Here is a 12,793-nt window from a genome sequence, read left to right on the forward strand (position 1 = left end):
TGGGAACAGAAAATCCATGTTGTTGTCAGACGGATTAGCGACAGTCCTGTTTATGTAGTCAAACCTGAGACAGGGGAGGGGCCACACCGTACGTTGCATAGAGACCTTCTTTTGCCGTGCGGGTTCCTACCTGTAACTGAGATCAGAGAGCAAAGTTCTTCCACTGACGCATCGAGGAAAATGAGACTGAGGGGCAAAACAACAAAAGGCGTGCAAGGGGACACTGATTGTCAGGAGGACGAGTCGTACAGTGATGAAGATGAACTGTATCCTAATACATGGATGCCAGAAATCATCACGAAGGGTCCTTTCCTGCAGAGGGAAGGAGGCTTCAATGAGCCTCAGCCAGTTTCCAGGGTATTAAACCCAGACACCCCTTCTTTTGTGCCCCAAAGTTCCGCACACTTACCTGAAAGACCTACTCACGAGCTTCAACCAGGAACTCCTTATGTTAGCTCTGAGAATAGTGGTTCAGTTACACATCCTACTTCACACTGTAGGACTCCGGACCATATTGTCATTGATATTCCTGAACCTGATGTGACACAAATCTCACCTGATGAAGAGAACACAGATCTCATCACCACAGACCCTGTAGTTGCAGACACTGACAATGTAGTATCTGAGAGTCAAGAGTCCGAGAACGCAAGTGTCCGGCGTTCTACTAGGGAGAGACGTCCGCCTCGGAAACTCACCTACGATGAGCTGGGGGAGCCTTTAACCTTGGCCATTAGTTCATTCTTTCAGGCTTTAGGGGCTGCTATTTCACATGTGTCTGTACCGGTAGGGGCAGGTATGCATGCTGGGACTCATGCAGTCTAGAGGGGGAGAATGTAACCCTGGTAAGATTTACAGCAATCAGAGGTACAGGGTTCTTTGAATGCATCGTAGTCCTTGTCTGATAGTTTAATTTCCGGGCTTGCCCTGAAGGCACCATCTGCAGCTCCGTGCGCGTGAAGGTGTGGTGTAGAGGAAAAAGGACGGCAAGGAAAAACTCCATGCTGCCGCAGAGCACGGTTTTTTCCAGTTGAAAGAGAGGAAAGAGGTTTAATTAACATTTGTGAGAGAGCTGTCGTTAGCGGTGAACCACAGACGGGTACCTACCTGAAAGGAGCCGGAGTATTTCTTCGAACTTTTTGAACTATTCTGACTGGTTTTTTTTTTGAGGTACAGTTCCATGGGTGCCAAGTGAGGAGCTGGTATCGTGGGTCTAAGACACTGTTGCTGCTGTGGAGGCCTTCTCTGTGTCAGGACGCCGACACGTTGATGCCTGCCGTACCAGGAGGGCGGTAGGGAAAAAAACAAAAGGAAGCCCACCTGAGAGATACCTTATCATTTTCTTTGCTACTTTTTCTCCGCCTGAGATTCAGGTCGTTTTCAGTTCTTAACCCAGGACAGTGGGTAACTGAATAAACTGACACCATAAGGAACTGGACACTCACGTGCTATTTTCTTTTCTTTTTCCTTTTCTTTGGGGTGTTGAAATATTGTGTTTCTTGTCTTACATCTATTTTGATTGTTTCAATTATTTTTTGTGATGCATTTGAGATGGTTACTGCATTTGAAGATATCCCTACATTGAGGATGAGCAAAGGGAACTGATCCAAAAGGAAATATATAAAGCAAACTTTGTTTCATAAACCTGTGGTCGTGCGTGTTATGTGGGTTGGAAGTCTCATTGCTCTTACAGAGTTGCTACCGCCAATCTCCTTCTCAAACCTAGATTCGGATATTGTAGACATTGCACTTGGGCGAGCAGTATAGATCATCTCTTTATAGATAGAGGGACACACGTCCAGGTTACACTTGTGTGTAAATCTTAAGTTTGAGAGCCAGGGAAGCATCCATGAAGCTCTGCTCCGCCCCAGAGTCAATCAGCGCCTGAAGAGAGTGAGAGGCAGAGTGGACAGTTACTTTAGCGGCTAGCATGAAGCGTGGAGGAGAATGCGAAAAGGAGACCTCGCCCACCCGTATCCTCCTTTCTACCGGCGGGCGAGGTCTTTTGGCTGTGCAGGACAGACCTTGGCCCTTGCGGCTGCAGTAAAAAGCACTCACCGGACCTCCATCTGCGTGCTTGGGAGCGTCCGATCTGCATGGGTTGCTCATGCTCGTCGCTGCGGTCCACTTCCCGATCGCTACTTCTGCTTCCACCGGAAGCTGTCTCCGCTCGCCCCACGGGCCTATGGGAACCGTAGTTGCTGGCGCGGTGACGCGCCCTCAAATGTTCATCTACCTTAACACATAAGGTGATTACTTCCAACAGAGTCTTGGGCAGCTCCCTCATTAATAGTTCGCCCTTGAGGTCATCACAAACATTGTTTAATAAGGTACTTATCAGCGCAGGCTGCCCCCATCCAGTCTCCTCAGCCAGTGTCCAAAAACTCCACAGAGAAGTCCACCATACACCGTCTTCCTTGTTTTAAGTTCAGCAAACGGTGGCCCGCTGCCTCTGCTCCGGTGCCCCTTTCGAACACACTTTTAAACTTTGAGAGAAAATCAGCATAGGTAATCCCCAGGTTGGTTCGTAACACTGCTTGAGCCCAGTTTAAGGCTTGACCGCGGAGTAACTGAACAAAAAAGGCTATCTTAGCTCCATCACTTTCATATGTTCGCCGCAGCTGCCTAAACTGCAACGTAATCTGTGTTAGGAAACCAGCACACTTGTGGAACTCACCAGCGAATGGCTCCGGTGACGGTAGAGCTAATTCCGGGGGCTCCGTGGAAGCGGGGGCTGGTGGCGTGGAGAGTTCCGGGGCTGGCGGCTGTGCGGGAGCAGACGGGGAGGGCATAGTGGGACCTGGCAGAGGTATGTGCTGAGCGAGAGCCTGAGTGAGTGCGAGCAACTGATGGTTAATGTGTTGTAGCATCTGCTCGTGTCGCTCAAACACGGCTTCTAGAGGGGGCGGTGGGTTGCCGAGCTGAGTCCGCTGGATCCATAGTATGGCTGGATTGTTACTGTCATGGGTTGCTTAGAGGATCCACTCGCAGGACTCCTGGGTAGCGTTCAAACAGAGATTGTTTATTACAGATCTTCACCAAGTGTATGTACAGACAGTGCGAGGTTAGTGCTATATACAAGACGTGAGGGGCAGGGGTCCAGGGCTCCAGGGAAAACGGGGAAATCACACACGCGATCAGAACAGCCTCTCTCCACTCCGCTAGCGACCTGTCACTCCTTCCACACTCCACACGGGGAAACACGGGGACGGGTCCGAGAATCTAGGAACAAAGGAACATGTTAAGTCTCTGAGACAGAGGCACGGGAAACTTGAGCTAGGTGTGTACTGACAAGAGCCTTCACAACAATCCAGCGTTGAACAGCTGATCTCCTCCTTCTAATATACCAGCTGGTCTGATGAGGCCCAGGTGTGCACGATCTGGCAAGGCGTGGACCGAGGGCGTGAACCCACCATGAGTTCCGCCCCGGCAAAACAGGGGAGAGGGAGAGAAAGAGGAAAAAGAGAAGAGAAGGGGGGCTAGGAGTGGAGAGATGCTGATCAGTGCCTTGCCGATCCCGCAGGTTGTGACATATGGGTGCACTAAGGTTCATTACATGGAATATAAATGGAGCTGGCTCCAGAGAAAAGAGGTTAAAAATATTTAACCAACTCAAAAAACTACAGGCAGATGTGGTCCTTTTACAGGAGACCCACAGACCTCTTAGAGGTTCGAATGAACTTAAAACACCTGAGTTTCCTAATGTGTTCTCAGCTTGTTATAATTCTAGACAAAGGGGAGTAGCAATTTTAATACATAAAAATATTAATTTCACAGTACTCGATACAGTTATAGTTATAGCTATCTATACTGGATAAAAAGCTGTGTATTGTAAGTACACTGAACAAAAATATAAACGCAACACTTTTGTTTTTGCTCCCATTCCCCATGGGATGGACGTAGAGACCTAAAATTCATTCCAGATACACAATATAACCATCCCTCCCAAACAGTGGTCACAAATCAGTCCAAATGTGTGGTAGTGGGCACATCTGCTATATTGAGATAATCCATCCCACCTCACAGGTGTGCCACATCAGGATGCTGATCTGACATCATGAGTAGTGCACAGGTGTACCTCAGACTGCCCACAACAAAAGGCCACCCTGGAAACACCTTGTTTTTAGATTCTGCTACAATAGCTATGATTTCTTTTTCAGTGATTTCCCCTAAAAACATAGACTGTACCACTCTGCTGTCTGCTTTCCATTCTGAATCATCCTGTTTTCTAATTAAATTTGCCAGGTTAGGCCCAATATTTACAAAAAAAGAATTAAATTCATTTACCACTTCATTCATATCACGTACGACCTTATTTTTCTTATTAAAGTAAGTAGGTACATTTAAAGATGTATATTTATTACCCAATACGTTTTTTAAGATATTCCACGTACCCTTAACATTATTTTTGTTTTTGTAAAATAATTTATTATAATACTCTTTCTTAGCCTTTCTGATAATTAATACTAACTTATTTTTATAAACTTTATATTTCATTTCAGCAGGCTTTGTTCTAAGTTTTATATAATCTCTATACAATTTTTCTTTTTACATGCATTTTCTAGTCCTTTTGTTATCCATGGTTTACCAGTAGTTTTCTTTTTCTTTTGCTTATATAATACCAGTGGACAGTGATTTTCATACAAAACCAAATAAGTATTTAAGAAGCCTCGTATGCAGCATTAACGTCATTTACATAAACCTCATTCCAATCTTCTTTCATAAGATCTTGCCTGAACTCATTTATTGCATCATCATTTCTAATTCTTATATATCTGTCCACACACACTTCCTCCTTTTGTGTCATTTTATAATCTAAAGCAACAAAAACAGGTAAATGATCACTTATGTCATTTATGACAAGACCACTTATAATGTTTCTTTCCAAGCAATTAATGAAAATATGATCAATTGAAGTAGCTGACTTTTAAGTTATTCTACTAGGTTTAGTAATCAGAGGGTAGAACCCTCTTCCAAATAATAACTCAAAAAAATCTGATGATGCCTTATGATTGGACATTTTTAAAAAATCAATATTATAATCACCGCAAATACAGAATGTCTTATATTCCTTTACCTTGCTCAATAAATCTTCTACTACATCTGTGAATGTTTCTATCAGTGTCCCAGGCCTTCTATACATACAAGTAACAATTATATTACTCTTTCTTTCCCTTTCTATTTCTACTGTCACACACTCCATTAAATCATCAATAGCCACAGACATATATTCAACCTGTTTACATTTCAAATCACTATCAACAAAAACTGCCAAAAAAGAAAGCTTTTTAATTCTTTGATTTGGTCCATTAAAGTTGTTAACATTCCTTGTTGCTTAACTATCAGCTCTTCTCTGACAGCATGGTGGGAGTTTCTAAAATTGACGGAGTCTTCATTAATCCCATGCAAACGTACACCTATCTGGAACAACCCTGACATATTACAAAACAATAATATGATAACCATTCCAGATTGGAGTTGTAAAGGAATCAAATACTTAGAACATATATTAGAAGGAACAGAATTTATTCCATTTGACAGACTAGTTACACAATATGGGATCAACAAGAAAAGATTTTTAGAATATCAACAAATTAAATCCATAGTAAAAAAGAAATTTAAACCCAGTCAAGTCGAACTACAAACACCACCAAGTGTGGTTCAATTTCTTACTCTTAAAACCCCCCAAATTACTATCCAAAATATACAGAATGCTTTCTAAAATAGATGAATCAATATCACTTCCTATTGCAAAATGGGAAGTGGATTTATCAGTTAACTTAGACCAAAACTTCTGGTCTCAGATTTGCTTAAAAACCTTTCATTTAATTAGAAATCCCAATCTTCAATTAATTCAATACAAAATACTACATAGAGTGCACTATACAGGTCATCGGATGTTCAAGATGGGCTTTACGTCTACCAACAACTGCTCACACTGTCAAACCAATTCACCGGACAATTATATCCACGCTCTTTGGTTCTGTCCACCAGTTCAGAAGTTTTGTCGCGAGATATGTGAAGACTTATCGAAGTGTCTGAAATGTAACATTCCAACTTCCCCCTTAGTGTGTTTGTTGGGCAGCTTAGATGTCACTTCAGAAAAGAATATCGCCCATATGGTTTTCACTGCCCTATGCATAGCCAAGAAAACTGTCCTCATGAACTGGAAAAATAAAAATAATCTTAATTCTAACCAATATAGAAATTATCTATTAGATTACATTAGTCTTGATACAGCCTCTGCCACCACATCAGATCAATTGCTCTGGGCTCCTTTGATCAGCTCCATCACCTAGTGGGGGTGGGGCATCATAGTTTGGTCCCACCTTCGCTCTTGTGATTGGTGTGGGGGTAGGGACAGGCTTGGGGCGTCTGGGGATTCCCCAGGAGCATCTTCCTTGGAGGGCTCAACCCGGGGTAGCGGTCATGACCTATTAAGGGCTCTGTTGGCTCTTAGGTCACGGTTTCCTCGTGGCTGCGTGCAGCAGGGCTAGGGGAGGGTCTGTGCTGACGGACGTGGGTTACTGACCTGGTAGCCTGGCTGCCCCTGGGTGGGTCCGGGGTGAGATGGGGTTCTGGGGGTGCTCCATCTTGGGTCCTGGTTGGTGTGTCTCCGGCGTTGTGGGCGGGTGGGTGTATGGGGGCTCAGCCCTGGTGCAGGGTACCACCAGTGCATCGAGCCACCTGGGGGGCTCTTCAACTGGTGGGGGAGGCTGTTACATCTTGCAGGAGGTCTCCTCTCTCCAGGAACTCACTCTGCAGGTGGGGGAGATATAGGAGAGGTGGAGGAAGAGCTCAGCCTGGGTGTCTATTGTCTTGTGTAGTCTGGAAGATGAGTGGATGACGGGGTGGGTGCAGTTTTGTCTGTGGGGGTTGCAGAGTATGGGGGTGCCTACTGGGGTCAGAGGGGGAGCTGGCCCCAGGGAGGGGCCACTTGTCCATCCCTTCCTTCCCTCCCCATCTCCAGCTGCCTCCCTCTTCCTGCTCCACCACAATCAGCCACACATGCAGGGGCTTGGGGTAAAGGTGTGTCACAAGGGTGCAGGGGAGGCATCCCCCCCTGTCCCCTTCTGGCTGCCTGTGCCTCAATTGTATCCCGCAATTTAGACATTCACATTACTCACGATCTCATAACGCATATATATAGGACCTTGGGGGTGGGCATGCTACACGGCATCCAGTTGTCCATCAGGGTGTGCAACCATACCCCTGGCGTCATTTCCCACCTCTAAATTTTAAATACACGTAGACATTAAGGCAGGGCTGCCCAATCCCAGTCCTCGAGAGCTACTATCCTGCAGCTTTTAGATGCATCCCTACTCCAACACAGCTGAATCAAATGGTTTGATTACCTCTTCAGCATGCCATCATGTTTGGCAAAGGCCTGATAACAAGCCATTCATTTGATTCAGGTGTGTGGGAACAAGGATGCATCTAAAAGCTGCAGGACGGTAGCTCTCGAGGACCGGGATTGGGCACCCCTGCATTAAGGGGTATCAGGAGTATGGTATGTTCGCCTTCTTCCCGAGGATCAATCCCTCCTGCAATTTGTGTGGCGTGATCTGCACTGCGAGAAACCTGTGGCCGTTTATGAATGGGAGGTTCTCCCCTTCGGCACAGCCTGTAGACCATGTTGTGCAACCTTTGCTCTGCAGCGCCACACAAGGGACCACACTGAAGCAGATGATCTGCTGCGTCACTCTGTAGGACAGTGTTTCTATGTTGACAACCTTCTCCAGAGTGTGCCAACCCCCGAAGAAGCCCGGGACCTTGTGGACAGGCTAAGAGCTCTCCTGTCTTCTACTGGATTTGTCCTTCGCCAGTGGGCCAGTAATGAACCCAGCACCATTGGCCACCTACCTGAAGACCTCAGATCCAAAGTGCAGAACTTTAGCTCACTCAAGACAAATCAGACACTGCTGCGCCAACTCTGGGCCTTGGCTGGCACTTCCCTACTGACGCCTTGGGCTACAAACATCGTAAAATCAGTTATGGTGCCCCTAGTATGCGGAACATTTATAAAGTTCTCTCAAGCCACCACCACTTGGCTTTATCTTACCATACACCACACGAGCTAAGATAAGGTAAGGTGCCTTTGGGATCAACAGAGGGGATGGGATGAGCCGCAGCTTCCATCAGAACTACTGCAGCAGTAGAAAACCTGGGAAGAGGAGTTGCCGTTCCTTGTGTAGCTGAGATATAATATACGGAGTGTGAACTTTCTCAAAACTGTATTGTATATAGTTTATTTTTTTATTGTGTAAATATAATTTTTGTAAAACTAAGGTTCCATGTGTCACTGTTGAAGTGGGGCATTAATCAGTGTGACGCCACTTGTAAACATGTTGCATGTGTGGGGTTTCCCAGCCAGAGCTGCATGGACTCCACACTGGTGAGGCACACTTTCTGTAGTTCCTCTCCCTGTACTAAATTATACGTTTAAATTTGGTGTATTTGTCTTTTCTAAGTATTAGTTCTTATGGCTAAAAGCTCCCAAAGTGTTTTTGATTGCTTTGAATGAGAAAAATAGTAATTGGAACTGCGTTTTATCTGTTACACCATCCGTTTATGTGTTCCTTACTTGTGCTAAACAGGGATGAGGAGAGGCCTGCTGTTGCTGTGTGACACTGATTTTGCTGCTGCACTTTGTCTTTTAGGTATGTGTAAATGTATAGGTTTTGTTTTATGTGTATAATGAGTTCATGACCTGAGGCTGCACACTGAATAGTATTTTCAGCCATGTTGGGAAAAGTTAAAGTTGTTTGAATATATACAGTGGGGCAAAAAAGTATTTAGTCAGCCACCGATCGTGCAAGTTCCCCCACCTAAAATGATGACAGAGGTCAGTAATTTGCACCAGAGGTACACTTCAACTGTGAGAGACAGAATGTGAAAAAAGAATCCATGAATCCACATGGTAGGATTTGTAAAGAATTTATTCGTAAATCAGGGTGGAAAATAAGTATTTGGTCAATAACAAAAATACAACTCAATACTTTGTAACATAACCTTTGTTGGCAATAACAGAGGTCAAACGTTTACTATAGGTCTTTACCAGGTTTGCACACACAGTAGCTGGTATTTTGGCCCATTCCTCCATGCAGATCTTCTCGAGAGCAGTGATGTTTTGGGGCTGTCGCCGAGCAACACGGACTTTCAACTCCCGCCACAGATTTTCTATGGGGTTGAGGTCTGGAGACTGGCTAGGCCACTCCAGGACTTTCAAATGCTTCTTACGGAGCCACTCCTTTGTTGCCCGGGCGGTGTGTTTTGGATCATTGTCATGTTGGAAGACCCAGCCTCGTTTCATCTTCAAAGTTCTTACTGATGGAAGGAGGTTTTGGCTCAAAATCTCACGATACATGGCCCCATTCATTCTGTCCTTAACACGGATCAGTCGTCCTGTCCCCTTGGCGGAAAAACAGCCCCATAGCATGATGTTTCCACCCCCATGCTTCACAGTAGGTATGGTGTTCTTGGGATGCAACTCAGTGTTCTTCTTCCTCCAAACACGACGAGTTGAGTTTATACCAAAAAGTTCTACTTTGGTTTCATCTGACCACATGACATTCTCCCAATCCTCTGCTGTATCATCCATGTGCTCTCTGGCAAACTTCAGACGGGCCTGGACATGCACTGGCTTCAGCAGCGGAACACGTCTGGCACTGCAGGATTTGATTCCCTGCCGTTGTAGTGTGTTACTGATGGTGACCTTTGTTACTTTGGTCCCAGCTCTCTGCAGGTCATTCACCAGGTCCCCCCGTGTGGTTCTGGGATCTTTGCTCACCGTTCTCATGATCATTTTGACCCCACGGGATGAGATCTTGCGTGGAGCCCTAGATCGAGGGAGATTATCAGTGGTCTTGTATGTCTTCCATTTGCTGATGATTGCTCCCACAGTTGATTTTTTCACACCAAGCTGCTTGCCTATTGTAGATTCACTCTTCCCAGTCTGGTGCAGGTCTACAATACTTTTCCTGGTGTCCTTCGAAAGCTCTTTGGTCTTGGCCATGGCGGAGTTTGGAGTCTGACTGTTTGAGGCTGTGGACAGGTGTCTTTTATACAGATGATGAGTTCAAACAGGTGCCATTCATACAGGTAACAAGTGGGGGACAGAAAAGCTTCTTACAGAAGACGTTACAGGTCTGTGAGAGCCAGAGATTTTCCTTGTTTGAGGTGACCAAATACTTATTTTCCACCCTGATTTACGAATAAATTCTTTACAAATCCTACCATGTGAATTCATGGATTTTTTTTTCACATTCTGTCTCTCACAGTTGAAGTGTACCTCTGGTGCAAATTACTGACCTCTGTCATCCTTTTAAGTGGGGGAACCTGCACGATCGGTGGCTGACTAAATACTTTTTTGCCCCACTGTATTGTGTAATTGATCCATCTTAGTGGGGATTTAAATATTACAAGTTATTATTAGTGGCTTCATATTTGTCTCTGTTTTACCCCACTATAACATTTGATTTTAAAGTGGCTGTTGAGAGAAACCACACCGTTGTTTTGATAGATTGTATTTTCTTTTATATATTGTAAGCAGAGCTGCATGGACTCCACACTGGGATGAGGAGAGGCCTGCTGTTGCTGTGTGACACTGATTTTGCTGCTGCACTTTGTCTTTTAGAAATAAATCCAGTTTCCAGCCAGTCTGTGTCTGTCCTCACAACGCAGTCAACCATTTGAAATCTGCTACACTTGCACAAGTCCTGCTTCCTCGCCCTCATCTGCCAAAGCACATAATGGAGTCAGATAGAGAGAGATTCACATATTCTGTGATGCGTCAGAGCAGGCTTATGGCGCATTGAGAACATGTGACAGGTGATAGCAGCTCATATCTGGCCTTCCTGATGGCTCGCTCCCGTGTTGCCCCTAAATGCATTCTCTCCATGCCTAGACTCGAACTGTGCCCTCTCTGGAGCTCATCTCTCCAGTCTCCTTGGGAATAAGCTCACCCTGGACATAAAGAGGATAGTGCTGTGGTCTGACTCCACTACCGTACTCACCTGTTTGTGGTCCGAGTCATGCCACTTCAAGGTCTTTGTAGGCACCCGCGTGGCTGAAATCCAGGAATCAACCCACTCTCACACCTGCCGCTATGTGGATTCAGCCCAGAACCCCGCGGATGATATAACCTGTGGGAAGTCCCTTCCAGAGCTGACCAGACTCAACAGATGGAGTAAAGTGCCTCCTTTCTTGCTCTTAAGTCCAGAAAAGTGGCCTCCAGAGCCAAGAGGTATCCTTGCTGAGCCTCCGGGCCAATCTGAGCTCCCTTTTGTGGAGTTTCTACCACCTTTGACATCGCCACCTCGAACTTCAGCAAATATGACACCTGGACACAGTTTCTGGGAGCCAAAGGCAGTAAAACTTCATGAATATATGAATATGAATATGTATATGTATGTATATGTATATATGAATATATTAAAACAGAGATGCGCATCCTGAGGGAAGCTCAACAGGAGAGGTTTCCTGAGGAGTATCAACTCCTTAAGCAGGAGAATTCTATCAGTCGCAGCAGTCGTCTCCTTGCACTCTCCCCCGAGTTTGACCATGAAAATGAAGTCATCCGTGTCGGTGGACATCTTCGCAGCTTGGAAGATTTCGCCTTTCCCAACTCCCATCCTTTAGTTTTGGATCAAGGCCAACACATCTAGTCACCCACCTGCTTATCCAGGATGTCGACAGTCACCTGCGTCATCCAGGGCCAGAGAGGGTCTTTGCGGAAATTCGACGCACACATTGGATCCTAAGAGGCCTGGAGGGAGTTACGCGCTTTCAAAGGACCTGTCTTGAGTGCAGCAGATGGAGGGCCCGACCTACTGTTCCCAATATGGCTGACCTGCCTGTTGTACGCCTCCGCCTTTACAAACCTGCCTTTTATTCGACAGGCGTAGACTGTTTTGGAGTGTCTTGTGTCCTTGTCTAGTCTCGTGTATTTTCTCACTTTTTCCCTGGAACACTCTCTCACAGTCTGTTCTCTAAAACCTAAAAGACAAATTATTGATTTGATCAATTGGCCCCTGAATGCAACTGACACCCTCTTCTCAACGAGAAGCCTGGGTTCGGGCGAGCCTGTAAGACATTGAAGACACCTTTTCGAAACCATGATAACAGGGTTCTTGCTGATCGGCGCTGGCTTGGCCCTGGCTTATCGAAGGATAAAGAAAGCGGAAACGGCTGTTCAAACCCTCACAAGGCTGCCCGCTATGTTGATTGGAACAATGGAGCGAGCTGTGGCTTCTCAGAATAGGCTCATTAGACGCAGCACGGATGACATCTTGGAGAAGCTTGCGGCTGCTGTAAGTACTGAGACCGACAACATCTGAAAATATCGGAGAGGCTCACGGCTGTCTTGTGTTTCTATGGTGTATTGACAGTCATGTGCTTTTTGTGCTGGGGTGTTTTTTTTCTCCCCCTCTCACCTCTTGTTATGTATTTTTGTTGTTTTTTCCTATCAGCCTACCTCTCTGACATGTCTTCCCAATGTGATGTTTGTGTAAAGTTTGGTCTGAAGGTTCCTTTGTAGGTGCACATGCGCCATTAGCGTGCTGCCTGCTGTAACCCATAATTTCCTTCGGGAATAATAAAGTATTCTGATTCTGATTCTGATTCTTGGGGTGGGTCTCAGTTCTCTCATCAACTCTGCCATCTGTCTCTCTCACAAATTTTGAAGCTTTAGTATCATGAGCTCCATCCCCTTCCAAATCTACTTCCAGGTCTTCTGCAAAGCCAGTTTCAGAAAGAGGAACAGAATTCTGATGAGAATTCTAATCTTGGTCGTTCC

At 45.5% G+C, this 12,793-nt stretch overlaps 1 long non-coding RNA gene across 1 annotated transcript; it reads left to right on the plus strand.

Moving 5' to 3' along the window:
• Nucleotides 1–8,363: 8,363 nt before the first annotated feature.
• On the plus strand, nt 8,364–10,648 carry LOC113029377 (uncharacterized). The gene is made up of 3 exons (XR_003273397.1): nt 8,364–8,392; nt 8,595–8,657; nt 10,550–10,648. It is a non-coding gene; the product is annotated as an uncharacterized LOC113029377 (long non-coding RNA).
• Nucleotides 10,649–12,793: the final 2,145 nt, after the last annotated feature.

This window comes from Astatotilapia calliptera, chromosome 9 (assembly GCF_900246225.1).
Source record: "Astatotilapia calliptera chromosome 9, fAstCal1.2, whole genome shotgun sequence".
NCBI classification, from domain to species: Eukaryota; Metazoa; Chordata; class Actinopteri; order Cichliformes; family Cichlidae; genus Astatotilapia; species Astatotilapia calliptera.